Genomic DNA, 18,350 nt, shown 5'->3' with positions numbered 1-18,350 from the left:
TTTCTGGAAAGGTCTCATTAGTCTCAAAGTCTGTAGAAAGATGTGAATAATCAATAGTAAGGTCAAAATGTCCTAAAAAGGAACAGACAATGGACACACACACAAAGTCAAACACCAACTTGCACATACACCCAAGGAAACACTGACAGAGACAGCCTCAGAAAACACACAAAGACATACACACACACACATAGACACCCACAGAAAATACACAAAGACAAACATACACACACACCCTCACTGAGACATCCACAGAAAACGCACAAAGACATACACACACTCTCACAGAGACACCCACAGAAAATGCACAGATATACATACACCCTCTCAGAGACACCCACATAAAACACACAGGCATACGCACACACCCTCAGAGACATTCACAGAAAACACAGACATACATACATACACACAGCCACCCTCACAGAGACATCCACAGAAACACACAAAGACATACACACCCACCCTCACAGAGGCATCAATAGAAAATACACAAAGACATACATACACACACTCTCACAGAGACACCCATAGAAAAAGCACAAAAACATACGCACACACCCTCACAGACATCCACAGAAAATGTACAAAGACATACACACCCACCCTCACAGAGAGACCCACAGAAAAAAATACATGCACACTCATAGAGACACAAACAAAAGCATAAAGACATAAACACAGACACCCACAGAAACACTCACAGGAGGTAAAATGTCTGCACATTGCATCCCCTAAATCAACAGTGTGTGGCATGCATGATAAAAAAAAATTGCAGAAATTAAGAGATCACTTTTTAAAGAATCATATTTGTACATGTGCAAATAAAAATAATTCTGTGAATTCAAAATTGTTCATTAATGATCTGAGTAGATAGCTAGATGAAGAAAAGTACTTTTGAAAGGTTGACGTATGTTTGTTTTTCCCCCCATTTTCCCCAACCAAGAGCACCACTTCAAATGTTCCCATCTGTCATCTGTACTTATGGATTTTGAAAATGCTGTACTCTATATGGTCTTGGTGGAACCATAAGCTGTGGTACTCAGTCTCATACCATTAGATCTGGTTAAATGCAGGATTTAGGCTTGTTTGTAGGTATTTCAAAATTAAGTCAGCTGTAGTGTAAACTGAACAGTGTTAAGTTAACCTGTCTCATTTCAAACACTGAGCAATCTTAGTCTGAAAGTATAACATTTTATGCAGATGCAAAAATCTTAGATAAAATGCCTCTTTGCATCTGGAAAGTCCTTGCATAAAGGGGCAGTAACCTGGAATGTAATTAAAATATATATATATTAATTAAAAAACTCATATCTGCCAAAAGGGACCTACCATTTGTGTATTGAGGAGGAAACTTTTCTGCATGGCTTAAATATAGAATTTCTACAGCATTGTCAAATAATCATAAATACACTGCTGCATATTGCTAAAATAAATGTGTTTTTATGGACCCCTGGCCCATTGGGCCCCTGACAGGAGTCACCCCTGTCACCCCCTGATGGCGGCCCTGAGAGGGGGGCCTGTGATGGTGAGAATGGGATTGTGGAAGGTAATTAACAGGAGCTGCCTGGTTGTGAGGGGGGTTCAGAAGGTTAGAAGCGGTCTTTGTGAGCAAGAGGGAAGGGATCTGAAAGGGTAAGAAGTGGGATATGTGTGACCTAGATAGTAGTACTAATTAGATAAATGCTTATTCATTATAAATTCTTGCATTATGCAGAGTGGCCTAAGAACACAATTCTTGAAATATTGTGCAAAAACATAATTTATGTAAGAACTTACCTGATAAATTCATTTCTTTCATATTGGCAAGAGTCCATGAGCTAGTGACGCATGGGATATATAATCCTACCAGGAGGGGCAAAGTTTCTCAAACCTCAAAATGCCTATAAATACACCCCACACCACACCCACAATTCAGTTTAATGAATAGCCAAGTAGTGGGGTGATAAAATAAGGAGTAAACAAGCATACAAAAAGAGGAACTGGAAATAAAATGGTGCTTTTATACAAAAATCATAACCACCATAAAAAGGGTGGGCCTCATGGACACTTGCCAATATGAAATAAATAAATTTATCAGGTAAGTTCTTACATAAATTATGTTTTCTTTCATGTAATTTGCAAGAGTCCATGAGCTAGTGACATATGGGATAGAAATACCCAAGATGTGGAGAGGAGGAGCTTGGCCGCGCTGGTAGATGGCCGCTATAGCTTAGAGCTCCTGCTACTTGTCTAGGCCCTTTATATTAAATCATATAATGTGAACTTCCTGAACCGCTCAAATCAGCAAGAAAGCAGTGGGGAACCCTTGCCCAAACATCTGGAAGTGAGGAGTGGGTAACGGACTACACGCGGCAACCAACAGGGAACACCTCCCGCCGCCCCAGCACTAACCCCATACCTTCCAGCCACAGGCACAAACATCAGGGAGGACTGAGCCGCACTCTTACAGCAAAAGGAGCACAGTGTAAACCAGCATAACACCTCTGGCTGAGGAAAAGCTCACGGACAGCAAGCGACGATCAGTGGGGCGCACCGCCCATCGTCCTGACACTACCTACTCACCCCTGGGCTGCGAGCGTAGCTGGTACCGGGCCCGCAATATGCGCTGGTGGCGGAGAACATCTAACCTCGGCCTGCATAAGAAGGGAGGTGCCGGGAACTGGCGGTAAGTCACTAGCAAGATACACGGGCTGCAGCCCTCACAAAGTACGACCGGAAATATCGTCAGGCCCTAAGCAAACCACATTGAGCGTGCAGGGGCAAAAGGGACACTTCCAGATATAAAGTGTCACGAACAACACAGCACAGATTATCTGAAAGAGACAATAACCAAACTAAACACGGGTCACAATAAGAGAGCCATTATTTGGCTATAAAACTGTATTGCAGGTACTGCCTGCTACCCTCCAAATACTTTATTATCACTGTCCTCCCTCCTGCAACACTGCTCCCACGCCAAGAATCAAAGGAGACTGACAGGCCTTATTAATAAGATTTAGCAGTTGGCCCAGCTGGGACTCATAGAATAAAACATACTGTGGACACTTTTTAACAATAAAAAGCAAATTCTCAGCCTCCAGCACGCATATTTCTCTTACTATAACTCTGTGAGAACCAAAAGTAGACATCTCAACGCAGAGAGTGGGAGACAATACACTCCAATGGGGACAGGTGCCTGTAATGCCCCAAAAGAAGAACACAACAAGGGAAAAGACATCCAAATCCCGAAACATGAACCATTATCTTAAACCTACAGACCTCCTCATTTCGGACTCGATGACAACACAACCAGACACGAGACAAGGTGCCCCTACACAAACACAGGAGGTACCTATATTGCCCCCATCTTATGTCACCAAAAAGGACCTAATGTCACTATCATCCAAAGCAGACATTAAGGGGGTCATGGAGGAAGTTAAGAGCCTCTTTAGTGAGCTCCGTAAAGACATCACAGATCTATCACGAAGGGTTACCAGTGTGGAACAAACTCACGATAACTTTATGGCGGAAATGAAAGACACCTCGTCCAGAGCGCAATACAACACCGACATGATACACAGCTTAATGGACAAGGTGGAAGACTTGGATAACCGCGGCAGGCGGAACAATATACGGATCAGGGGAATCCCAGAGTCTATACACCCATCAGCTCTCCAAGGCTACTTGCAAGACCTGTTCCGCACACTTAAAGGCACACCAATGTCCCCGACAATCGAAATAGAAAGAGCACACAGGGCACTCCGCCCCAAACCATCAGCGAAGGCTCCCCCTAGGGATGTTATTCTTCGAGTTCTTAATTTCAAAGATAAGGAGGAGATCCTGAAACATAGTAGAAACAAACATCCGATCACTCATGCTGGAGTAGCCTTTCAGATTTTCTCGGACCTCAGCCCAACCACACTACAAAAAAGATTTATCACTTGCATCCTTCAGGAACACAAAATCATTTACCGCTGGGGCTTCCCCACGAGTATAATAGCGACCAAGGGAGACCACACAGCCATTTACAGAACAATTGAGGATCTTGTCCCTTTCTTCAAGTCACTAGGGCTCAACCCCCCACCTGTGCCCAGGCCACCTTAAGAAGATAGATCTGCAGATGCACCTAACAACTCTAATACTCGGAACTCTGAAAAGGAACAGTGATGAGGACTTATCTACAAAACCGAGTGTGGTTCCTGCTCAGGTTTGCATGAGAATTTGTACTGTTCTGGTTCTTTGTAAATGTCACAGTTATAATGAGATCTTGTGTTTAATCCCTGCATTGCTTATTATGTTTTAATTTACCAACTGTTGGATAATAGTTTAATAATATTCTATGTTTGCAAACTAATGTCTTAGGCATGCTTGCAATTTCCTGGGGCACACTGATACTCCCACCCTGATCACATGGATGCCTGAAATAGACGTTTCTGCATGAAACACTTAAGGTCTCTGATCCTCTGCCTCCATGTCACCTAATCCACCACGGGGGAGCCCCCACTGTGCTCCAGGAAACAAATAGAGGCCGGCGATATGTTCGCAGACCTCACATTCAGGTTTATTCAGTTTTGAAGTATTTATGAGTTGAGCGGTTTAGTTCAGTTTAATTTTCTTAGTTTTATCACTACATGGGCCTAGCAGGGCACAGCCTGTTAGACTTACTCTCTCACAAAGTATTTGTACACAGTCAATCCAATGTTGATACTTTTCCTGTACACTTATATTGCTAGTTTTAGAGTGTCATTGTGGACGGGCCCCGGTACACAATTCTTAACCACTCGCCCCCCTCCTGGACCACTTTACTCCCTACATACCACATATAACATGCAGCACCCTCAGTGGGGGGACCCTATGTTAGGGGGATCACAAACTAGATGCAAGACACACCCGATCAAACTGCTAACGGTGAATGTTAAAGGCCTCAACAGCCCGAGCAAAAGATCCATAGTAGCGAGGGACTTACAAAAAATGGGAGGGGAGATTGTGTTTCTTCAAGAAACCCATTTCATTAAATCCAAAGAACCCAAATGGCACAGTCATGTATATTCCAATCTGTATCTAGCCTCGGGCCCCCGTAAACAGAATGGAGTGGGGATCCTTATTCACCGCAAACTACCATTTACCCTAATACAACAAGAGAAAGATAGAGACGGTAGATATATAATTCTTGTAGGTCAGCTCCATGGTAGTCTAATCACGTTAGTTAATATTTACTCACCTAACACAAAGCAAGACCACTTCTTAAAAGGGGTCACCCAAAAAATACAGGAAATATCGAAGGGTATTCTCATTATGGCAGGAGACCTCAATGCACCATTAATCCCCATGTCAGATACCTCTAATGGAGTGTCGAGCACCCCTCACCATACATTGAAACAAATCAACTCATTACTCAAACATCTTCTTGTACATGACATATGGAGAACACTACACCCAACAGACAAAGATTTCACCTTTTACTCCGCCCCCCACAGAAAGTACTCCCGGATAGACTACCTCTTCTCTGACTCAATGGGCATATCATACATTACACATAGCGATATTCTATCTATCACATGGTCGGACCACGCCCCTGTCTCTTGCAATATAGCCTGGCCAAATTCACCTAACATACCTTTTTTGTGGAAATTGGAGGACGTGCTTTTGGATAATCCGGGAATAAAAACTGACATAGAAAGGTCCATATCTGAATATTTCATTATCAATACACAAGACAATCTCCCACTTACCACAGTCTGGGAGGCCCACAAATGTGTCCTTCGAGGCATTCTAATTAAACACAAATCTAAATTGAATAAACAGCGCAGAGAAATATATAATACCAAGCTTAACACCATACACGAGCTAGAAGAAAAACATAAAAGGGACCCCACTAATACTTCATTAGAAAATGAACTATCCCAAGCCAGACTCGATTTCCGAGCCCTGCTACAAGAAGAAAACCAGCGCTCTGCCCTAAAACTCAGACAAAAGTATTATGAAGGGGGAGACAAAGCAGGCAGACTTTTAGCGAGAGCTCTTACACGCCAAAGGTTAAAAACATATATACACTCTATGAAAGACGGACAGGGACGAACCAGACAGGATAGTTACAGTATTGCACGAATCTTCCACACCTACTATGACGGATTATATAACCTTAAAAAAGGAGAGACAGGTAACCATATACAGGATATACAAGAATACCTGAGTCATACAAAATTACCAATTTTGACCGTGGAAGAATCTGATTCTTTAGATACCCCCCTAACACAAGAAGAAATAGCATAAACAATAGCAGCCCTTCCAGCGGGGAAGAGCCCAGGCCCTGACGGTCTGAGTAACAAATATTATAAGACCTTTCTCCCGTTACTTCTGCCCTACCTACAAAAGCTGTTCAATGAATTGCCCGACACCGGCCAATTACCAAAGTCTATGCTGTCAGCTTACATAACAATCCTGCCGAAACCCGGGAAACCCCCAGATAAGCCAGAGAGCTATAAACCTATCTCTCTCCTTAACAGTGACATTAAAATTCTAGCAAAGGTCTTAGCAACCCGCATCAACAAATATCTACCACAACTGAAATCCACCGATCAGGTGGGATTTGTCCCTGGCAGAGAAGCCAGGGACAATACTTTAAAAATCTTTCATCTCATGGCTTTCTCTAAGGCTCAGTCTATCCCTCTCGCTCTGTTGTCCACGGACGCAGAGAATGCTTTTGATAGGGTGGACTGGGCTTTCTTGCGAGAATCTATGGTTGTGATGGGGTTCGGGGATAAGCTTTTAAGGACCATCTTTGCCTTATACTCACACCCTAATGCACAAATTAAAGTCAATGGCATACTTTCTGAGCCATTCCATATTGGAAATGGAACTAGGCAGGGGTGCCCGTTGTCTCCTGCATTATTTGCCATCACCATAGAGGCACTGGCCAGTAATATCAGACACAACATCGAGATAAAGGGCATACAGACAGGTCCCATTGAAAACAAGTTAGCCATGTATGCGGACGACTTGTTACTTACCATAACTGATGTGGAATCATCCATTCCCGCTGTCTTAGCAGAATTTGTAAGATATGGTTCAGTCTCTAATTTCCTACTTAATCTCACAAAATCAGAAATCTTGGGCATCTCCCTAACCCCAGAAATGCAGTCCTGGCTCAGGGACCACTCCCCATTCCTGCAGAGGAATGGGTCATTGAAATATCTGGGAATTCACATTTCAGGAAATCACTTAGAGGTCTTTGAGGCCAACTATGTGCTCTTGAAAAAGGAGATAGCCAGGGACCTTTCTGAATGGAAAAACAAGTCCATCTCCTGGCTCGGCAGAGTCGGGGTCGTGAAGATGAACGTCTTGCCGAGAATATTATACTTACTCCAGGCCGCCCCTATAGCCCTCCCACACCCTTTTATTCCCTCCTTACAAGCTTTAATTGAGGAATACATATGGAAAGGCGTGAGACCGAGGATTAGTAGACAAACTCTGTACCTACTGAGAGAGCAGGGGGGACTGGGTATACCACACATCCAATACTATAGACGGGCTGTCCTGCTTCAGAGGGTAGTAGAATGGTGCTAACCTTTAATGGACAAAGCCTGGAAACGGGTGGGTTCATACTCCATTAATAGGACTAATCCAGCCACTCTGTTTTGGACTGACAAAAAATACAGACCAAACGATATATCCAGACTACCACTGTTAGAGGAATTGCTTAATGAATGGGACAAAATAATCACCACAGAATCACACATTTCCACCAGTTATGCACCTCTCACACCTATTTACGATAACCACGACTTACCTCTGCACGTGACAGTGGCGTCGGACCCCCCGGCCACCCCCCTGAATTGTATAGGCAACTTATTGACCCAAGGGAGACTTAAAACACAACAGGAACTATGCGATGACCATCCCGCATTAGCTAACTCTTGGTTTGCATACTCTCAAATATTACACTATATCAGCTCCCATAAATCCAAACATCTCTTCGGTAGAAACTTGACAAAATTTGAACAGTTATGTTTGTCCCCCATGGAAATTAGACATGTGATCTCGATTATTTACAAACTCTTTTTGATTCCATCTGATGACGCCCTGCCTCAATACACCACACAATGGCATAGGGAATTAGGATGATACACCTTCACTACTGAGGAATGGAGGCACATGTTTCTTCCGGGAAAAAGGGTTTCCATTTCAGCACGCACACAGGAATCTCACTATAAACTACTGAGCAGGTAGTACCTCACTCCATATAGATTGAAAAAGATTTACCCTAACACCTCGGGAAAATGCTGGAGAGGGTGCGGTTTGGAGGGTAACATGGCTCATGTATGGTGGGACTGCCCACTGCTAAACTCCTTCTGGGAGGAGGTATGGAAAGAAATTAGCTTGGTCACTGATCTAACAATCCCTAAATCCCCAGAAATATTACTACTACACCTTCCATTCAAATTTCAGAATCAGGCACAAAAAGCACTACTTATACTTCTTATTTCTTGTGCCAAAATCTTGATCCCCATTCACTGGAAGTCCACTTGCATACCTACACTATCAGAGTGGAAGCTAAAAGTAAATACCACATTGCAACTAGAAAGATACCACTATCTCCTGTCCGGTCAGCTGGGCACACATGAGATGATGTTGGAGATGTGGTCAGGGGGGGAACACATCAATAGCCCAAGTTAAAAAAGCACTTTCACAGATTTTGTGCCACGGGGGGGGGGGGAGGGGAGTCTGTCTGGGGCCCGCCCTGAACTATTTGGCACGTCTGAATTAGACGAAATATATAACATATATGAAACATTGGATTCTTCGATGTAAGACTTGAATTATTGTTATGAGTCGTGTTTTCTTTTTTGTTTTTCTTTTTGCTGAGCACTGACTACTTTTTCAGGTACGCAAGGTAGAATGCCTTGCATATATATTTATATTTAATATAATTAGAACATCATTGTTATCTCTGTACTTTGCTTATGGGAATAAGTGTTTTGGTTGCTGATGGCAATTTATACGTTACAAATGGGTTATATTGGACATTTATCTGACAGGAACTCAAGGAAAATTGTAATATGAAACTGTTACACGGACGCTCCTGGAATCTAACCAGAGACTTACAGTTATCCATATTTTGCCACTCATAGCTAACCTATGTTAAAAATGTTTGCTTATAAGTGTGCATATTCCCATAATTCTTTGTAACAACTTGGGAAACATTGTATCTTTTTCTTTATGTTTAATAAACATTATTTAAAAAAAAAAAAAAAAAGCAGAAATTTAACCTCCAGCTGCCATATACAGAATAAAAATAAAAGAAATACCCAAGATGTGGGAAGAGTCACTAGAAAGGGAGGGATAAAATAAAAACAGTTTCCGCTGAAAAAATTAAATCCACAAAAAAATAAGTCTTACTCATAAATTTCACATAAATTTAAAGAAAAAACCTTAAATCATAAGCAGAAGAATCAAACTGAAACAGCTGACTGAAGAACTTTTCTACCAAAGACTGCTTCAGAAGAAGCAAATACATCAAAATGGTAAAATTTTATAAATGTATGCAAAGAAGACCAAGTTGCTGCTTTGGGAATCTGATCAACCGAAGCTTCATTCTTAAAAGCCCAAAAAGTGGCGACTGATCTAGTAGAATGATCTGTAATTCTCTGAGGTGGAGACTGCCCCGCCTCCAAATAAGCCTTGTGAATCAAAAGCTTTAACCAAGATGCCAAAGAAATGGCAGAGGCTTTCCGACCTTTCCTAGGACCAGAAAAAACAACAGATAGACTAGAAGTCTTCCTGAATCTTTAGTAGTTTCGACATAATATTTCAAAGCTCTTACAACATCCAAAGAATGTAAAGATCTTTCAAGAGTATTTTTAGGATTAGAACACAAGGAATGAACAACAATTTCTCTACTAATGTTGTTAGAATTCACAACCTTAGGAAGACATTTAAACAAAGTCCGCAAAACAGCCTTATCCTGATGGAAAATCAGAAAAGGAGACTCACAAGAGAGAGCAGACAATTCGGAAACTCTTCTATCAGAAGAGATAGCCAAAAGAAACAACACTTTCCAAGAAAGTAGTTTAATATCCAAAGAATGCATAGACTCAAAAGGAGGAGCCTGCAAAGCCTTCAAAACCAAATAAAGACTCCAAGGAGGAGATATTGATTTAACAACAGGCTTTATATGAACCAAAGCCTGAACAAAATTGTGAATATCAGGATGTTTAGCAATATTTCTATGAAATAAAACAGAAAGAGCAGAGATTTGTCCCTTCAAGGTACTGGCAGACAAACCTTTATCCAAACCATCCTGAAGAAACTGTAAAATTCTAGAAATGCTAAAAGAATGCCAAGAGAATTTATGAGAAAAACACCATGAAATATAGTCTTTCCAAACCCAATAATAACTCTTCCTTGAAACAGACTTACAAGCCTGTAGCATAGTATTAATCACTATGTCAGAGAAACCTCTATGACTAAGTACTAAGCGTCAATTTCCATACCTTCAAATTTAGCGATTTGAGATCATGATGGAAAAACGGCCTTTGAGACAGAAGGTCTGGCCTTAAAGGAAGTGGCCAAGGTTGGCAACTGGACATCCGGACAAGATCCGCATACCAATACCTGTGAGGCCATGCTGGTGCTATCAGAAACACATGCGATTGTTTCAATATGATCTTGGAGATCACCTTTGGACGAAGAAATAGTGGTGGAAAAATGTAAGCAGGTTGGTAAAACCAAGAAACTGCTAACGCATCCACTATCTCCGCCTGAGGATCCCTGGACCTGGAAAGGTACCTGGGAAGCTTCTTGTTTAGATGGAAAGCCATCAGATCTATTTTGGGGAGACCCCACATCTGTACAATCTGACAAAATACATCTGGATGAAGAGACCACTCCCCTGGATATAAAGACTGATGACTGAGATAATCTGCTTCCCAAATGTCTACACCTGGGATATGTATCACAGAAATTAGACAGGAGTTGAATTCTGCCCAAGAAAGTATTTGAGATACTTATTTCATCGCTAAAGGACTGTGAGTCCCCCCTTGATAATTGACATATGCCACAGTTGTGATATTGTCAGTCTTAAAATGAATGAATGATTCTCTCTTTAATAGAGGCCAAGGCCCCTATTTATCATAGGTCTTGCGGACCTGATCCGACAGTGTGGATCAGGTCCGCAAGACCTCGCTAAATGCGGAGAGCAATACGCTCTCCACATTTAACATTGCACCAGCAGCTCACAAGAGCTGCTGGTGCAACGCCGCCCCCTGCTGACTCGCGGCCAATCTGCCGCCAGCAGGGAGGTGTCAATCAACCTGATCATATTTGATCGGGTTGAATTGCGGCAATGTCTGTCCGCCTGCTCAGAGCAGGCGGACAAGGTTATGGAGCATCGGTCTTTAGACCACTGCTTCATAACTTGTGTTTCTGGCGAGTCTGAAGACTCGCCAGAAACACGGCCCTTCACACTCCGTACGGAGCTTGATAAATATGGGCCCAAGCCTGAAGAGCCCTGAAAATAGCACAGAGTTCTAAAATATTGATTGGTAACCTCGCCTCTTGAGGATTCCAAACTCGTTGTGCTGTCAGAGACCCCCAAACAGCTCCCCAACCTGTGAGACTTGCATCTGTTGAAATCACAGCCCAGGAAGGATGAACAAAAGGGGCTCCTTGAAGAATCTGATGATGGTCCAACCACCAGGACAGAGAGAGTTGAATGTTGGGATTTAAGTATATCAACTGTGATATCTGAGTATAATTCCTGCACCATTGATTCAGCATGCAAAGCTGCAGAGATCTCATATGAAAATGAGCAAAGGGGATCGCGTCCGATGCTGCAGTCATGAGACCTAAAACTTCCATGCACATAGCCACTGAAGGGAATGATTGAGACTGAATGTTTCGACAGGCAGAAACCAATTTCATTCATCTCTTGTCTGTTAAGGACAGAGTCATGGACACTGAATCTATCTGGAAACCTAAAAAGGTGACCTTGTCTAAGGAATCAAGGAACTCTTTGGTAAATTTATCCTCCAACCATGTCTTTGAAGAAACAACACAAGTTGATTTGTGTGAGATTCTGCTAAATGTAAAGATTGAGCCAGTACCAAGATATTGTCCAAATAAGGAAACACAGCAATACCCTGCTCTATCAATACAGATAGAAGGGCACCGAGAACCTTCATAAAGATTCTTGGAGCTGTTGCTAGGCCAAATTAGTAATGCTTGTCTAGAAAACTGAATCTCAGAAACTGATAGTGACCTAGATGAATCAGAATGCGAAGATACGCATCCTGTAAGTCTATTGAGGACATGTAATGACCTTGCTGAACAAAAGGCAGAATAGTCCTTATAGTCACCATCTTGAAAGTTGAGACCCTTACAAATTTATTTATTAATAAACTTCAGATCCAGAACTGGTCTGAAAGAATTTTCCTTCTTCGGGACAATTAATAGGTTTGAATAAAAACCCAGACCCTGTTCCAGAAGTAGAACTAGTACAATTACCCCTGAAAGCTCTAGATATGAAACACACTTCAGAAAGGCCTGAGTTTTCACAGGATTTGTTGGGACGTGAGTGAGAGTGACAATATTCTGAATCCAATGATTCTGAACGGAACCTGCCCAGATGTCTTGAAATAACTTCAATCTGCTCCCCCACCAGCAGAACTGGATTGAGGGCCACACCTTCATGCGGTCTTGGGGGCTGGCTTTGGTTTCTTATAAGGCTTGGATTTATTCCAACTCGAGGATGGCTTTCAATTGGAGCCAGAGTCCTTAGGGGAAGGAGTGGTTTTCTGTTCTCTATTCTGACTAAAGGAACAAAACCGATTAGAAGCTTTAGATTTGCCCTTAGACTTTTTATCTTGAGGCAAAAAACTCCTTTCCTCCCAGTAATAGTGGAAATAATAGAATCTAACTGGGAACCAAACAAATTATTACCCTGGAATGATAGAGATAGTAACCTAGATTTAGATACCATGTCAGCATTCCATGATTTGAGCCATAAAGCTCTTTTAGTTAAAATAACCAAAGACAGAGATTTAACATTAATCTTGATGATATCAAAAATAGCATCACAGAAAAAAGGATTAGCATGTTGAAGCAAATGAACAATGCTATGCAAATCAGAGTCATTTTCCCGTTGTGCTAAGCTATTCAACCAAAAAGTTGATGCAGCCGCAACATCAGCCATAGAAATGGCAGGTCTGAGAATATAGCCAGAATGCAAATAAGCTTTCCTTAGATAAGATTCAATCGTCCTATCTAAAGGATACTTAACAGAAGTAATATCTTCCATAGGAACAGTAGTATGTTTAGTAAGAGTAGAAATAGCCCCATCAACCTTAGGGACTTTTTCCCAAAACTCTAATTTAGCCACTGGCAAAGGATACAACTTTTTAAACCTTGAAGAAGGAACAAAAGAAGTACCAGGCTTAGCCCATTCCTTAGCAATCACATCAGAAATAGCATCAGGAACAGGAAAAACCTCAGGAGTAGTCACAGGAGGTTTATAGACAGAATTTAAACGTTTACTAGATTTATTATCAAGAGGACCAGACCCTTCAATATCCAAAGTTATCAACACTTCTTTTAACAAAGAACAAATATACTCAATCTTTAAAAGATAAGATGATTTATCAGTGTCAATGTCTGAAGTAGGATCTTCTGAATCAGAGAGATCCTCATCAGAGGAGGATATATCAGTATATTGCCAGTCATTACAAATTTCATCAGTATTATGAAAAGTTTTAAAAGACCTTTTACGTTTATTTGAAGGCGGTATAGCAGTCATGGCCTTCTGTATCGCATCAGCAATATAATTTTTCATATCAACAGGGATATCATGTACTTTAGATGTTGAAGGAACAACAGGTACTGTACTAGCACTAATAGCAACCTTTTCTGCATGCAAAAGCTTATCATGACAACTGTTACATACTACAGCTGGTGATATAATCTCCACTATCTTACAACAGATACACTTAGCTTTGGTAGAACTGTGTTCAGGCAACATGGTTCCTACAGCAGCTTCTGAGGCAGGATCAGATTGAGACACCTTGTAAAATGTAAAAGAAAAAATAACATTTAAACAGAAATATCTTATTTCCACATATAGCAGTTTCAGGAATGGGGAAAAATGTAAATGCTAAAATTGGCAAATAAAGCAAATAGCATAGCCCTCTGAGCATAAAGAAGGCAAGGAGCATATAGGAAGTGAGGTAAAATAAAACTAAATTTTTTTGGCACCAAGTATGACGCACAACGCAAAAGGAAGTTGAGAATTATTTTGGTGCCAACAAACATCTGGAAATGATGCAACTCGCGTCATACCAAACACAATTTCATGCCAAACAACCTAGCATCAACTAAGACGCAGGAAATTACGAACTTGCGTCATTACAGATGCACATTTGCGCCAAAAAATTCTCGCGCCAAGAATGACACAATAAATAACAGCATTTTGCGCCCTCGCAAGCCTAATTTTCCTGCAAGTTTTAAAGAAAAAAACAAGTCAAATGAAAAAAAGACTATACCCCAGGTAAGACAAACTTCCTAAAAGATGATTCCCATAATGAAACTGCCAGACTGCAAAGGGAAATACACATAGACCTGACTCATGGCAAATATAAGTAAAATACTTATATTTAAAACTTTATACATAAAGCGCCAAACCATAGCTGAGAGTGTCTTAAATAATGATACATACTTACCAAAAGACACCCATCCACATATAGCAGATAGCCAAACCAGTACTGAAAGCTATCAGCAGAGGTAATGGTATATAAGAGTATATTGTCAATCTGAAAAGGGAGGTAGGAGATGAATCCCTACGACCGATAACAGAGAACCCTTGAAAAGATTTCCTGTGAGGGAAACCATAAAATCAAATTGGCGATACTCTCTTCACATCCCTCTGACAAACACTGTACTCTGAGAGGAATTGGGCTTCAGAATGCTTATCACAGAAGAAAACAAAAAAAAACAAAAATCAAGCACAAACTTACTTCACCACCTCCATAGGTGGCAAAGTTTGTAAAACTGAATTGTGGGTGTGGTGAGGGATGTATTTATAGGCATTCTGAGGTTTGGGAAACTTTGCCCCTCCTGGTAGGATTGTATATCCCATACGTCACTAGCTCATGGACTCTTGCCAATTACATGAAATAAATGTATTTTTTTTTATCAAGCTGTGAAAAAAAAAAGGAATAAAGAAAAAAAACAGTTTTACACAGTTTGCATGCACAAAATATGATGCTTCATAAGGATGGTGCATAATTTGAGTTAAATTCAGTTTTTCCTTAAAGGGACAGTCTACAGCAGAATTTTTATTGTTTTAAAAGATAGATAATCCCTTTATTACCCATTTCCCAGTTTTGCATAACCAACACAGTTATAATAATATACTTTTAACTTCTGTGATTATCTTGTATCTAAGCCTCTGCAAACTGCCCCTTTTTTCAGTTCTTTTGACAGACTTGCAGTCTAGCCAATCAGTGCCTGCTCCCAGATTACTTCACGTGCACGAGCACAGTGTTATCTATATGAAATATGTGAACTAACACCCTCTAGTGGTGAAAAACTGTTAAAATGCAATCTGAAAGAGGTGGGCTTCAAGGTCTAAGAAATTAGCATATGAACCTCCTAGGTTAAGCTTTCAACTAAGAATACCAAGAGAACAAAGCAAAATTGGAGATAAAAGTAAATTGGAAAATTGTTTAAAATGACATGCTCTATCTGAATCATGAAACTTTATTTTGGCCTAGACTGTCCCTTTAAACAATTGCATGTTAGCAGGAACACTCCAAATATATAATTAGTCCAGTATTTATAGTTTTTTGCCCCAGTGTCTTGTTCCTGTATATATAATGCATTTTGGTTTCTTATATATAATACAACTTTGATTGCTTGGAAGTTCAGACTGATGTGTTTTCCCTCCAATTACTTTACTACAACAGGTGATCCAAATCACTAAATGGGACAGGAATAAAGTTATCTTTCTGGGCTGAAGGATCTTGTTTTCAGAACTAGTTCTGCTGACTTAGTTACTAAATCGTAACTTGCCCCAAAAGGGAAAACAGGAATGTCACCACCTCCATATGTTCCGATGTCGGGTCCTGACATTCTGCCTCGCTCATAGTAGCAGGTTCAGGAGTTTGGAGCTTATGTGTGGAGGTGTAGGACTTAGGGCTGTCTTGTGCACTAAAAGGGGCCAATGAGATGGATTTCTTAAAGGAACCTCCCCTTTTAGGCATAGCTGAAGAAACAGACAGTCAATGCAAGTTTATTGCACATGACACTGAAGGATCGGATACTGGAAGCTGGATAGGTGAGCAGGTACACCCACTACAGAGCTAGAATCAGAGGTAATGCCCATGACAGGGCCAGGAATGCCCACTCTAAGGCAAAGACTGGAGTGCCCACTTGAGGCTGAGATAGGAATGCCCACTTGCGGCAGAAGAAAGGAATGCCTACTTCAGGCTTAAGACTGGCATGTCCACTTGAGGCAGAAGACTGAAGCAGGATACAGGAGCTAGGTGAAGACCCACTGCACAGTTTGAGTACAATTGCTGGATACTGGCACTTGGCAGATACCCTCTGCAGAGCTTAGAAGTAGGTACTGGATACTGGTAGCTACCTTCTGTAGAGCTAGTACAAAAAGATCAATACCTAGCCCCTAGGTATAAAGTCTTTAATGTTGTGTAGGCTAAAGGTGTAGAGCACCAACACCCCTGTAATAAGTCCAATCCAAATGATAGCAACACCACCAATAGTCCAGTTACAGAATTTTTTATTGAGTCAGGCAAAAGTGACAATGTTTCAGAACTCAGTCCTTAAAGGGACAGTATACACTCATTTTCATATAACTGCATGTAATAGACACTACTATAGAGAATAAGATGCACAGATACTGATTTTAAAATCCAGTATCAAACTGTTTAAAAACTTACTTAGAAGCTGTCAGTTTAGCTCTGTTGAAAAGGTAGCTGGAAAGCCCACTGCAAGTGGGAAATAAGAAACCCCCCCCCCCCCCTTCTTTTGCATATGAAAAGACCCTTTACACAAACAGGAGCAAGCTGGAGAAGGTAGCTGACAGTATTCACATAAAACTTTGGGGCTTGGTTAGGAGTCTGACAATCAGAGAAATGTTATTTAAAAAAAGCAAAACTATAAAAAAATTTTAAAAAAAAACAACTTAATGGGCTATAAAAATAGATCATCTACAAAACATTTATGCAAATAAAAAATGAGTGTATAATGTCCCTTTAACCATGTCTAGCTACAACATCTTTGGCATCACACTTAATTACATATCAAACACCCCACCCTCATGACCTCATCACAATGTTCTATACAACAGTTCCCCCTCCAGACAAAAGGGGAAAATTACAGTCAATAATTTAAATAAAGACTTTCCAATCAAACTCTCATTTATGCCATCGGGCACCAAAGTGCCCAATTTATGTATTAAGCACTGATTTCCGAAAGGTTTTCATTTTTTTAAGTCTGGCTCAATAAAAGATTTTTTAACTGAACTATTGGCAGTGCTGCTATCATTTGGATTGGGTTTCTGTAGAGCTCGGGTACAGCAACTGGATTTAGGAACTTGACAGACATCCTCTGCAGAGCTTGAGTGCAGTACCTGGAGACTGGCACTTGGCAGATACCAGTGGGAAAATGGAGTGGTGACCCAACTACACAAAGAGTATACAAAATAGCTCTCCTCACCATAATAACCACTTGAGAATAATTATGATTGTTGTAACAAAGTTGTTACTGATTATAGGTAACACCTATGAATATACATAAAATTCCCAAGATCAGGAACACTGGGAAAAGAGGTTAAAAAATAAAATTTTATTAGTAAATGATTAAAAATGGGGAAAACACACATATAAAAACATATAGTGGAAACACCTTAATAATGCACCTATGAAGGTACTAGTGAAATCACTGAGAGAATTTTTTTTTTCCGAGAATAATATCATATATATATTTGTACACTATGGGGTGTATAGTTTGGTATCCCACTCGGATTATATGGTAGATTAATTATGGGCAATCAATATTGGAAGGATGCCAGTATCTCCTAGTAGAGGCATAATAATAATAAGAAGAATGCCAGCAAAAGTATACACTGTGTGATTAATCAGACCGTTTGAAGGTCATATCCACGTGGTGAATCTGCACTCTATAAATATAGTATAAAGCAGTTTAGATATCCCACTAAGAATATATTATGGGTTGATTATGAGCAACCAGTGTTAAAGGGTATCAATAATTCCTAACTGAAAAAATAGTACTAGTAAATTATATATATTTTTCACTTGCCAGCATATGTTATGAGGCAAAAGTGAATATTTGATAAA

The sequence above is a fragment of the Bombina bombina genome, chromosome 6 (genome assembly GCF_027579735.1).
Source record: "Bombina bombina isolate aBomBom1 chromosome 6, aBomBom1.pri, whole genome shotgun sequence".
In the NCBI taxonomy this organism is placed as follows: domain Eukaryota; kingdom Metazoa; phylum Chordata; class Amphibia; order Anura; family Bombinatoridae; genus Bombina; species Bombina bombina.
The sequence above is the reverse complement of the archived record's forward strand: the minus strand, read 5'-3'. Positions refer to the sequence as shown.